The sequence below is a fragment of the Myodes glareolus genome, chromosome 3, assembly GCF_982192425.1.
Source record: "Myodes glareolus chromosome 3, mMyoGla1.1, whole genome shotgun sequence".
NCBI lineage: Eukaryota > Metazoa > Chordata > Mammalia > Rodentia > Cricetidae > Myodes > Myodes glareolus.
In genome coordinates, this window is record NC_142028.1 from 35,071,611 (window position 1) to 35,083,710 (window position 12,100).

General features: G+C 45.5%; 1 protein-coding gene across 1 annotated transcript in view; it reads left to right on the top strand.

The window, feature by feature from the left end:
- The first annotated feature begins 9,943 nt into the window (after positions 1 to 9,943).
- The window catches only part of Tmcc1 (transmembrane and coiled-coil domain family 1), a 184,449-nt gene continuing 182,292 nt past the window's right edge, over positions 9,944 to 12,100 (top strand). The window contains exon 1 of the mRNA XM_087904397.1: positions 9,944 to 10,032. The gene's annotated coding sequence lies outside the window, so the exon portion shown is untranslated. The remainder of the gene's footprint in view (positions 10,033 to 12,100) is intronic.

Consider the following 12,100-nt stretch of genomic DNA (forward strand, 5'->3'; position numbering starts at 1 on the left):
AATTTCAAGGTCATCCAGAGCTACAGAGCAAATTTGAAAGGTGAGGGAGGAGGTTTCGTGGTTAAGAGCACTGGCTGCTCTTCCAGAGAATCCAAGATTGGTTCCCAGCACCTACATGGAGGCTCACAATTACTTAAGTTCAGCTCCAAAGAATCCGACTCTCTTATGGCCTCTACAAGCACCCACCCACATATTATTAAATAAATAAAAATAATTTTATAAAGTAAATTTGAGGCCAACCTAACTCTCAAGACTCGGGGAGCTAATTTTTTTCTTTAAGTATTGTTATCAATATATATTTGTTGAACTTGCTAGTTTGCTGTCTTTGCTGTGATAAAACACTGACCAAAAACAACTTGGGGAGGAAAGAATTGATTTGGCTTATAGGTAACAGTCCATCACTGAGGGAAGCTAAGGCAGAAATGTGGATGCAAGAACTGTAGAGACCATGGAGGAACACTTCTTACCGGCTTGCTTCCCATGGCTTGTTAGGATCGCTATTTCACACAGTCCAAGACCACCAGTCCAGGGGTGGCATTGCATGCAGAAGGCTGAGCAAACAAACAAACAAAAATACCCTCACAGACGTGTCTACAAGCCAATCTGGCGGGGATATTTTCTCACTTAAGCTCCTCTTTTCCCAAGTGACTCAGTCTTGTGTCAAGTTGACAAAACTAACCAGAACAATAGCTATGACGGTGACGGAAGATGCAAGCCCTGCTCCTAGAAAACAAAACTGGGAAGAAATTGCATATACGCTACACTCTCAGATGTCTGCAGCAAGCAGAGAGAGGGAAAGTGTGACTAGACATGGCCACCTGCTAGAAATTGTGAAATCTGATTTGAGGCTCTACAGGAGTTCTCTGGATTATTAAATCAAATAAGCTGTAAATTTGCAATTATTTTCAAAATAAAACAATAATCCTCAAAAGCAGCAGCTTCTGTGGGTAGAACTGAAATTTAATTCAAGATTCTGATGTCTGTCTAACTAGGGAGCCTGGTTGCTTCCTTTTACAGACGAGGATACTAAGGGCTAGAGGGGGAAGGAGATTTGCAGTAGATCCCACTCTGAGTTGGTTGTGGCACAGGGATCCTAGTCTGGTAAGCTCCCACTGCTCTCATAGGACTGTCCCTGTGGCACAAGCTGAGTGTCCTGTCAAGAGATAGGACCTAAGGTTTCTCTGATGTCTCCTTCAACTCCTTGATGACCTGGCTGGATCTCCAAGCTAGATCCCTGCTAAGCCTCACCTTTGGGTCTGTAGGCAATGAAAGCCAAGAGGCTACATTTCATCAGTCGGCTGACAGGCCAAATGGCACGAATTTAGTTCCTCTCTCATCTGTATCACTGTCCTACTTAATGCCTATTCTTCTTTGGGGGGCAACTATGTTCTGGGAGGTCACAATAACCCAGGCTTACGGCTGCAGTAGATTGGTCTAAGTATGGACATAAACTCGCAAAGGCACAATTTTGACTTTTGATCCCTTTGGCTGTATTAAAAGAAGGCAGAACACAGGCTGTGTGACAAGTCTGGTGTGAGGATCAGGAACCAGACAGCCACTTTTCCAGTCAGGAGGAGAAAGCAGATTGGGCAAAAGAAAGCTAAGAAAAGCAGAGATGAGACAAAATATCCTCAGGTCCAGGTGTTTCTGACACCCCCACTATGTTCCATAAATGTCAATCTTATTCCAGGAATTGTTCTTATTTCATGTCATCTCGTCTGCTGTGCACTTCTGTCACTTGAAAACAAGATAAACACACCTGTGCTTCTGGTCACTAGCTGTGCCACCTGCAGGGCCCACCATACTGCCTCTGCTAGGGTAGGAGTGGGTACAAAGGAGGTGGTGTAGAGGCATTGCCCTACTACCTCCAGGTCTAATGGAGGGAAGTGGTCTGAATGCTGTGGACAAGGCCATTAGTATTCTCAACCTCCATCTTACCTGCATGCCTTCTGGAACATGGCCAGATTCTCTTCCTTTTGTAGTAAGATCAGGTCGTCAAACAAAATCTGTGATTTGGTATCATTAGGAAGAAATAAGGAAATGAAGCCTTGTCTAATCTCTGCTCAGAGGTCCTCAGTGGCAGTCAGAGGAGGCGTTGGGGGACATTTGCACCAACATCAAAGGAGTGCTTACATCCTCTTCACCTTTTCATTCATCCCCACCCACTTTTTGATGCTGGGAATGGGACTCCAGGGCCTTATGTATGCTAAGCAAACACTCAACCACAGAGCTATACCCCTGGCCTAAGCACACAAACCTAGAGTATGTTTCTGTACACACACTGATCTGCATAACCACTACCAAGACCAACAGACTGGAACATCTCCAGCTCCAACACCCAGGACACCTGCATCCTGGCTCCTAGCCACCTCATCTCTTGCTGTTCTGACCTACCTCTGCCATTAGTGGTTAGCCTCGTTATCCTTGAACTTCAGGTTGTAGGACCAAACAGCATATGGTCTTTCTTGTCTGGTTCCTTTCATTCCAAAATTTATTTGGAATATTGACTTTTAAAAGATTTATTTTTAAAAGTTCTATGTGTAGAAGTGCTTTTGTTTTTTGTTTTCCTGTATGTATGTCTGTGTATAGGCCAGAAGAGGTAGTAAGACTCTCTGGAGCTGGAATTACAGATGGTTGGGAGCTACAATGTGGGTTCTGGGAACCAAACCTGGGTTCTCAACAAGAGCAGTCAGTACACTTAACTGGTGAGCCATCTCTCCAGGCCTGGTGGTGACTCTTTACTGCTGGCTCTAACACTCAAAATCCTTTTTTCTTACCACTTGTGTGCAGGGGCCATTGATGCCAGAAACTATAGATGAAAGTTTCTATCCCGCCCAGTCCCATAGCTGTTCAGTCCCAAAGAAACACACAGAGGCTTATATTCATTATAAACTATTTGGCCTATTAGCTGAGGCTTATTAGTAACTAGCTCTTACAACTTAAATTAACCCATAATTCTTATCTTTGTTTAACCATGCACCATGGTACCTTTTTTCAATAAGGCATTCTCATCTTGCTTCATCTGCATCTGGATGATGACTGCATCTGTCTTTCCTCTTTCTAAAATTTTCTTAGTCTGGTTGCCCCACCTATACTTCCTGCCTGGCTACTGGCCAATCAGCATTTTATTAAACCAATACAAGTGACAAATCTTTGCAGTGTACAAGAGCTTTATTCCACAGCCAAAAAAAAAAAAAAAAAAAAAAGACATCAGACCCCTTGGAACTGCAATTACAGATGGCTGTGAGCCATCATGTGCATTGCATGCTGGGAACTGAACTCAGTTAAAAGTAGCAAGAGCTCTGAAAAGACTGAGTCATTTCTCCAGGCACAGATACTTGTGTTTTTCATGGAACTCTTCAAAACAATCCCTAGTTCTTCATCTTCTTTTCCCCCTCAGGTATTCTGGATGCATTGTGAAGAACAGGAGAATACTAGGAAGGAGAAAGCCCATTCCTCCCATTCCTACTCAGATCACAGAGAAGCAAGATGTAACCTGCCCCGCTGGAAAAGGTACTGAGCCACGTGGCTAACACAGCTACAAGAGCTAATAAGAAGACTGAGCTAATGGGTCAATCAGTCTATAACTTAATGTAGACTCTGTATGATTTTCTTTGGAGCTTGTCGGCTTGTTGGGGTACCGGGTGGGACAGAAACCCCAACAAGCCGGCCCTCATGTTACACCTCTGTCTCCTGAGTGCTAGGATTAAAGGCATGCACCACTATGACATGGTTTTGTGTTTGTTCTTTTAAAGCAAGCATTCCAACAGATATGATTCAGAATATATTAATACTTTCTTTTTATCATTACACTTAGCTTGAAATAAAAATTCAGGCATTCCATAGAACAGGATTTTCTTTAAGAGCAATGCAGAGTTAGTTGGAAAATAACTACATGCTGGAACCTGCTGGGTCAGCATCAGCAACCATGCCTAAGTTGACCTCTCTGCTTCTAAGAAAAGGGATGAAATCAGGGCAAATCACTTTTGGCCTTCTGTTGGGCTGGGCCAGCGTGGTATAGTGAATGACATGATGTTATGGGGAATTGTATACGCAGTCTATGTTACATGTACCTTGCCAGGCATACCAGCTCTGCTGGGGCAAGCACCTCTCTTTAAGAGCATAGCTATTTGGAAAGTGGGAAGAGGAGTTGGGCACATGGCTTTGTTGGTGGGGAAACAGGACAGTTTGTATAGCATATCAGGAGTGTAGTTTGTTTAGATGTAGGTTTGCTCCAAAGTATATTAGAATATATGAAAGCTGCTGCGGTCGCCTTGGCCTGGGTGGCATCTCAGAAGAAAGTTTGGATGCAATCTGATCGGTTCCACCACCACCTTCTAGTGTCACCAATAGTGGCTTAAGTATTTCTTACGTGTCACTCACTTCAATTCCTTTCAGGGTTATTCATTTTCAGTTTAAAAGCTCATCTGTGAGGTCAGGACCACCGTAGAAGCAAACAGCACTGAAGTGACTTGTCCAAGACATCAGGTGGAGTAGCAATATATGCACAGGAAGGCAGGCCATCCAACTCTAGTCCATGGTAGTCCCTAAGGGGCAGGAGGAGCTGATACGCATTTTTCAGGACTGAAAGCTAAATAGATAGATTTACGTCTACGGAGGTACAAATGAGACAACAGAAAAATCTGCTACAAATAAAAGGAGGAGGGACTGCTTAGTGGCTTAGAGTGCTGGCTACCCTTCCAGAGGACTAGGTAAGCTTATGCTGCTTGTAACTCCAGTTATGGTGGATCTGCTGCCCCCTTCTGGTCCCTAATGGCACTGGCACAGAAATGCATAAATTATTTATTTATTTATTTGTTTGTTTGTTTGTTTGTTTATTTTAGGCTCAGCCAAACACAATGCCCAGTTATTTAAAGTGAACAGAATCACCATTTATTCATTTGGTAATTTTCTCCAAAGATCTGCAGAGGGCTGGGGGTTCAGACCAGTTGAAAGGTCCCCAGATTTCTAGAGTTCACCATCCAGAGATGTTTAAGGGAGAAGTTAAATATGTGTTGAGCCCAGAAAGGGGAAGTTCAGGATGTTTTGAGAGTATTTCGTGGAAGAAGCTGACCTGTGTTGTGGGGTCAGCAAAAACTTCCCTGAGGAAATGACATTTAAGGTGAGGCCTCAGGTCATCTGTTAGATAGAAAGCTGTACTAACCACATGGTGTGTGTGTGTGTGTGTGTGTGTGTGTGTGTGTGTGTGTGTGTAGGCCCTGAGGTGGGAGAGAAAAATTTGCACAATAGTTAGAATTCAGAGATATTAGCATATGCTAATTTGCTTGGCTCCATGGAAATACATTTTTCCAGCTTTTAGTTTTTGCAATTTTTTTCTTTTAGATGTGTGAGTGTTTTTGCCGCTGTGTGTGCATGTGCAACATGTGCATACAGTGTTACAGAGGTCAGGTGCCAATCCCTGGAACTGGACTTACAGATGGTTGTAAGGGACCACATGGATATTGGGAGCTAAACCCAAATCTTCTGCAAAAGCACCAAGTGCTCTGAATCCCTGAAGCATCTCTGAAGCACCGTCCACCCTCATCCTTTATTTCTTTTTATTGTTGTTGCATATGTATATGGCTCACAGAACATGTGTGGCAGAGGTCAGATACAATTTTGGGAGTTGCTTCTCTCCTTTCATGTTGTTTGAGGCAAGATCAAACCAATTCTCCCGTCTCCACTTCATCTCACAAGAGCATGAAGATTATAGATGTGTGTGCTATTGCATCCTGACTTTACTTGGGCTTTCCAGACTGATCTTAGGTCAACAGGGTTCTGCACTTTCGCTCCCAGAGCCCTTTGGTCCACCCATTCCCCACACGGTTTTGAGACAGGATCTTATGTAAACTAGACTAGCCATCCTCCTGCTTCTTCTGCCTTCCCAGTACAGGGATTATAGGTAAGAACCACCTTACCTGGCTTATCGAAGTACATTATTCAAGAGCACTTCACTGCTTCTGTGCTCCTGTGTGGCATAGCCACTGGATGAGAAAGTCTTCTTTGAGCTTTTTAGATCTTAAATAGTTCCTACTCAACTCAAATTTTGTGAGACTACATTTTTAGCTGGCTATCCACACTGACAAATGAAATACATACTGACAAACACAACAGGATCTGGAAACATGAGTCATTACTGCATCCTAGTTACAGTGATAAATTTTCCTGGGCAAAATAGTAACTTGGGGAATAAAGGCATATTTTAGGTCACAATTCCAGGCTACAACCCATCATTGAGGAGATGTCATAGTGGCATGAGTCTGATCATATTCACAGTCAAAAGAAGAGGGAGAATGCATGCACACATGATGTGGGAGGTCCTCTGTCTATATGTTGTTTTTATTGGTTAACAAATAAAGAAACTGGCTTGGCCTGATAGGGTAGAATAGAGGTAGGTGGGGAAAACAAAAATGAATGCTGGGAGAAAGAAGGGCCAGAGTCAGGGAGAAGCCATGGAGCTGCCACTGGAGACAAACATGGTGAAACTTTGCTGGTAGGCCATGACCTCATGGTGATGCAGAGATTAATGGAGATGGGTTAAATTAAGATGTGTTAGCCAATAAAAAGCTAGAACTAATGGGCCAAGCAGTGATTTAAATAATATAGTTTCTGTGTGATTATTTCAGGTCTGAGCTGCTGGGCAGCCGGGAAACAAACAAGTGGCCTTCCTTACAATACGTACATGCATGTTTTAAGTGCTTAGCTCACCTATTCCACTTATAAAGTCCAGGGTTCAGCTCATACAAAGATGCTGCCCATTTTCAGGGTGGGTCTTCTCACTTCAATTCATGCAATTAAGAAAATCTCTCACAGGCACGCCTATAGGCTAACCTGATCTAGATAGTTTCAATTGAGATTCTCTTCCCAGGTGATTCTAGATTGTGTCAAGTTGAAAATTAAAACCCACAAGCACTGGCGCTAGAAAAATGGTTCAGAAGTTAAGAGTGCTTGCTGCTTTTCTAGATGACACAAGTTCCTAGAACTAATATGGCAGCTCAGAACCACCTAACTCCAGTTTCAGAGAACCCAATGTCCTCTCCTGGCCTCTACAGGCACCAGGCATACACACGGTACACATATTGTGTGCAGGCAAACAGTCATACACATAAGTCTTTGCTTTTGGTTCTCTTTTTTTAGTAACTTATTTAAATTTATTTTATGTGCATTGGTGTGAAGGTATCAGATCTCCTGGCATCTCAATAGACAAAGCAGTTCTGTAGAGGCTGCAATGACTAATCCTCATTATTGAGAGGAAAATGAAGTTGCCAGGACACAGTCGAGACATATTTCTGAGTTAACTTAGTATAGTAGTGTTAATGTTTTCATTTACAAGTATCAAAGGTGGAGGGAGAACATGATCCAAGGACTCTGCACCCTCTTCTGGGCAAAGCATGGTTGTTTTCTTTTTCACTATATTATGTTAAGTGGAAGCATATGTTTAAATACTTAATCATCAGGAAGTGACACTACTCGGGAAGGATTAGGAGGTGGCTCCTTATTGGAGTAGGTGTGGCCTTGTTGGAGGAAGTGTGTCACTGGGGGTGGGCTTTCAGGCTTCAAGGGCAAAGCTAGGGCCAGTGTCTCTCTCTTCCCGCTATCTGTGGATCAGGATGTAGAACTCTCAGCTACTTCTCCAGCACCACGTCTGCTGGCATGCCACCATGTTCCCTGCCTTGATGATAATGGACTAAACATCTGAAACAGTAAACCAGCCCTAAGTAAATGCTTTCTTTTATAAGAGTTGCCTTGGCCACGGTGTCTCTTTACAGCAATAGAAGACAGGCTAAGACACTTAGCTTTTTCTTTATCTGGGTTTTAAGTATGGCTAAGGAGATGAGTAAGAGTGTGACAGGTGGGTCACCAGTCTTTATTTGTAGTTACTCCGATGACAGTATGAATCTTGTGGTTTTAATCTGCAAATCCGTAGATGACTAATGTTATCTTTTCGTGTTTAATGGTCATTTTTACATCTTGTGAAATACTTACCAAAGCCTTTTGCCTACTGATTTATTGGGTTGTTTGTTTTATTATTTAGGGCAGAGGAGGTACATAGTTTAGCTCATACTTTGCACATGTAAGGCCCTGGTTCAATCCTCAGTACTGAGAGAGAGGAAAAGGAGTTCTCCCATAACCTGGACACAAGATTTTCATTGGATATATTCTACTTTAGTTTATTTCCCATCAATAACTTGCCTTTTTGTTCTCTCTCTCTCTCTCTCTCTCTCTCTCTCTCTCTTTTTCCCAGAAAGGGTCTCTCTATATAGCCCTGTGTGTCCTGAAACTCAATCTGTAGACCAGGCGGTCCTCAAACTCACAGAGATCCACCTGTCTCTGCCTTCCCAGTGTTGAAATTAAAGGTATGCACCACCACTGCCCGCCATGCCTTTTTAATTTCTTAACAGTGTTTATAAACTACATACATTTTAATAACATTTATCAAATAAAATTAGTTATGGTTCATGCCTTTAAAGTAAGTTTTTAACCTTTCTCAGGGATATAAAGATCTTTCTACATTTTCTTCTTTCTTTTCAGTTTTATCTTTTAGATTTAGGTTTATCGCTCATTTTTTTAAAAATTAACTTATTGTTTTACAATTTCATATATTTATTCTTCATTTTCGGTTACTTTCCTTAATGGCTTCATTCACACTGCCCCTAAAATCTGCAAGCTCACCCTCACTACCCTCAAACCTGAGTCAATCCTGCCACCTCCTTCCCCTTCAGCCTTCACTCCACCAACACTTATCTATTTTACCCCCAAACAACGTTTTTCTCAATGACCACTCTCCTACCTTGCTTTAACCATCTTGCCAGTAGCCTCCTGGCTGGCCTTCCCCCACCCCCATCCCCAGGCCACTTTTCACATGCCAGCGCCATCATTTAAAACCAGACAAAATAAAGTTACTAGCCTTGCAACCACGGCTGAAGGAAACCCAAACCCTCAGAAGTCCCAAACCTGTCCCTGCGCTCCTTTGCTCCCCTCTTTTTACAGGCAGTCTAAACCATGGCGGCACCGCCATCAGTGGTCTCTCAGCTCCCCTACTGGCCAAGTTACACCCGCAACCAGTGCACGCTTTTCAATTCAAAGGTTGAACTCTATCACCCCCCGTGAAATTTCGCTCATTATGTCTCCACCAGTTGTCAAACTTCACGAGGCCAAGAACTCCGTTTATTCCCGCCTTGCACTTCCAGCTGCTCCAACACGGAAGAAGCTTCCACATCTGAGTGATGGACGACTACACTGAGAGTAACCGGTAGAATTAAAGGGATGGGCTGGGGACTACTTGCAGTTTCTTCAGTGGTGATATCTGACGAAAAGGCAGTCAGCTAGCTGGAAGGCCCTGGGAGTCAAGGTGGAGTGAATAGTGTGCGACTCAGGACGTGGGTCCCAGAAATTAGCCTCAGCCTGCACCAATTAGGGGCTGAGGACACAAGGCGCTCTGGGGACGAAGAGCCGAGAAACTGAGGAGCCCCAGGGCGGAGGGATTGAGAGGCAGAAGAGAAGAGGAGCCAAGGCTACGACAAGCCGAGGGGCCGAAGAGCCGAGGTGAGGTGCTGAAGCGCTCGGGCTGCCGGACTCCAGGCAGGAAAAGGAAGAACTCACCTGGAACCGGCCGCGCCACTCGCAGCGCCCCAGCCCACTCGGCTGCGCCCGAGTGGGTGGGCGAGCCCGAGGCGTGGCCACACCTTCTGGGTCCGGTTACGCCCCTGACGGCGTGCGCGTCCCCGCCCGGCGCCGCCTCGCGCCTGCGCCGTCAGCGGGAGCCGGAGGTGGTGGGCGGCGGTGGCGACGGGGCGCGCGCTCGCGCTCTCGCTCTCGCCGTCGTTCCCTCGCGCTGGTTCGCGCTCGCGCGTCGGGGCCGTGGCAGCGGCGGCGGTGGTAGCAGCGGCCGAAGGGTGCGGGGGGCGGGCCGGGAGGGGGAGGGTCGGGGTGGGGATGGACCAGGCGCGGCGACCGCAGCTGCAGGAGCCGGCGCTGGAGCCCGAGCCGCGGCGCTGGCGGAGACGCCGGCTGTCCGTCGTGTCTCCACCGGTGAGTGACTGGCCCAGGCCGTGGGTGGGGACGGGCGGTCTCCCTGGCGCGGTCCGGCGCGACTGCGGGGCCTCCTCGCGGCCTGGAGCCAATCGGACCTTTTGCCGCCCCGGGTGGCTCCGAAGCCCCGGGCCTCCGTCTGGACCCCGAGTCGCCGGGCCTCCTGCCTGTCACTGGGACACCTCCCCCCACCCTTCCCGCACTCTCCCTGGCTCCCCCTTCGGACTGAACAGAGCGAGGGGCTTCTGAGGACTCGCGCCCCAGGCCCTAGGCCTTCCAGTCAGCCGAGGTCTTAGAACCCTCGCTCGTTCGGCCCTGCGGTCCCCTAAAGTTGGCCACCGAGAGTCAGCCCTTGCCACCAGAAACCAGTCGTGCACCTTTTGTTTTGATTCTGAACTTGTGGTTTAACTTGGAGGAGGAAGCCCGCAGTCTTGGGGAGAATCGTTGAGAGGAGAGTCTAGGTGGGCCGGGCTTGGCCCTAGGGTGCCCTTTATTAACCCTTTTTGCGGAGAGCAGAGGGCCCTCGGTGAACTGCGCTTCGCTCCCAAGCCCGGGATTTCAGCCTCAGGCAAAGTGTGGATGGATGGTGTTGGTTCAGTGGTCCAGTGTCTGTCCGGCCCCATCCCTAGACAGTGTTGGAGGAGATCCCCCTGGTGGATCTGCTCCGGGGGGGGGGCGGGAGGGGTTCTGGAAGTAGCTCACTTGAGCTGTTGGAGAATATATTTGCATTGGTGACACGTTTTATCTAAATCTTAGTCGATTGTAGCCAATGTCCTGACTTAGGTGTAATAGAGAAAAAGAGGACCATGCAACCCATCTAAAACGGTTGTTGTAAATCTAACATAGTCGTCAAAAAAAAAAAATCTATGTGCCACGAGCGTCCCTGTGAAAGGCTGGAATTCCTAAATTAGCTTTTATTTAAAAAAGAAAAACATAGCAAACTCCTGAGATTGGGAAGCAGGTTGCCACTTTAAAATATAACACAAATTTAATTTGTTTCTCTGTCCAGGGTCTTACATTTTAGGAGTTAAACTGAAAATCCTTGTCTTCAAAATTGAAGTACATAGAATTTCTGTGTAGAAATTGTAGCAAAGCCTAGAGGTAAAGAACCTTGATGGAAATGTTAGTGACATCAAATTTCTCCAGGAGGTGGGGTCTGTCCTCCACTTTGATTTACAGATTACAAGACTGAGACTGAAATTGTGAGTGGGTGATAATTTTACAGTGTCGTGTAACAGGGATGCTCATAGGTGGGGTTTTGACTCAACAATACCACGTCCTCCCTCCACCAACAGAGTTACAGAGTTGGTTGGTGGTTTTTTTGTTTTTTTTTTTTTTAATTCACACACCCACTCTCTGGCTAGTAGAGAAACATTAAAAAGCTGCTTCTGGTTTGTGGGTGGTAACCTTTTAATTTCTAAAGATTTTTCAGCTGCTCACAGACCAAATAGCTGATGAGTCCCAAAGGAAAATTCTAGATATTAAAAATTCATTAGCACATGATCTAGATCTCGTGTAATTATGAGCATCTATTAAAGATTCAACATGGTGTCAGTGCTGTGTACTCTATAGGAGATGAGATATAGGAAATACTTCCCAAAGTATTTGCATCTTAAGATAAATAGAAGCACAAACAGCTCTCAGCGTTATGCTACTTTGTAGTAGTTGAGCCTTTCATGAGCATAAGCATCCTGGAGTTTCAGGGTCTTGCACTTGTTGGTGAACACCAGTACTTTGAGCTGTTTGGTTCATCCTGCTAGAATAGGAGAAAGTCTAAACTCTGTGCCATTATGGACCACTTACTCGTTAATTCACCAGATATTTACTGAACCCAGAAGTCTTTCTAGATTGTAGTGAAGGAACAAAAACATACAAGGCCTCTGCCTCAGTAAGCTGTATTCTGTGTGGAGCTGGGTAATAGTCGGTAAGCAGACAGGACCACTTCAGGTAATATAAGACAATTGGCAGTAAGCTTTGCTTTGCCGCCTTTGTGAAAGAGAAAGTAAATACTTCAGGCTTTGGGGCACACCACCTCTGCCGTAGCCATGCAGCTGTGGTTTCAGTGTGT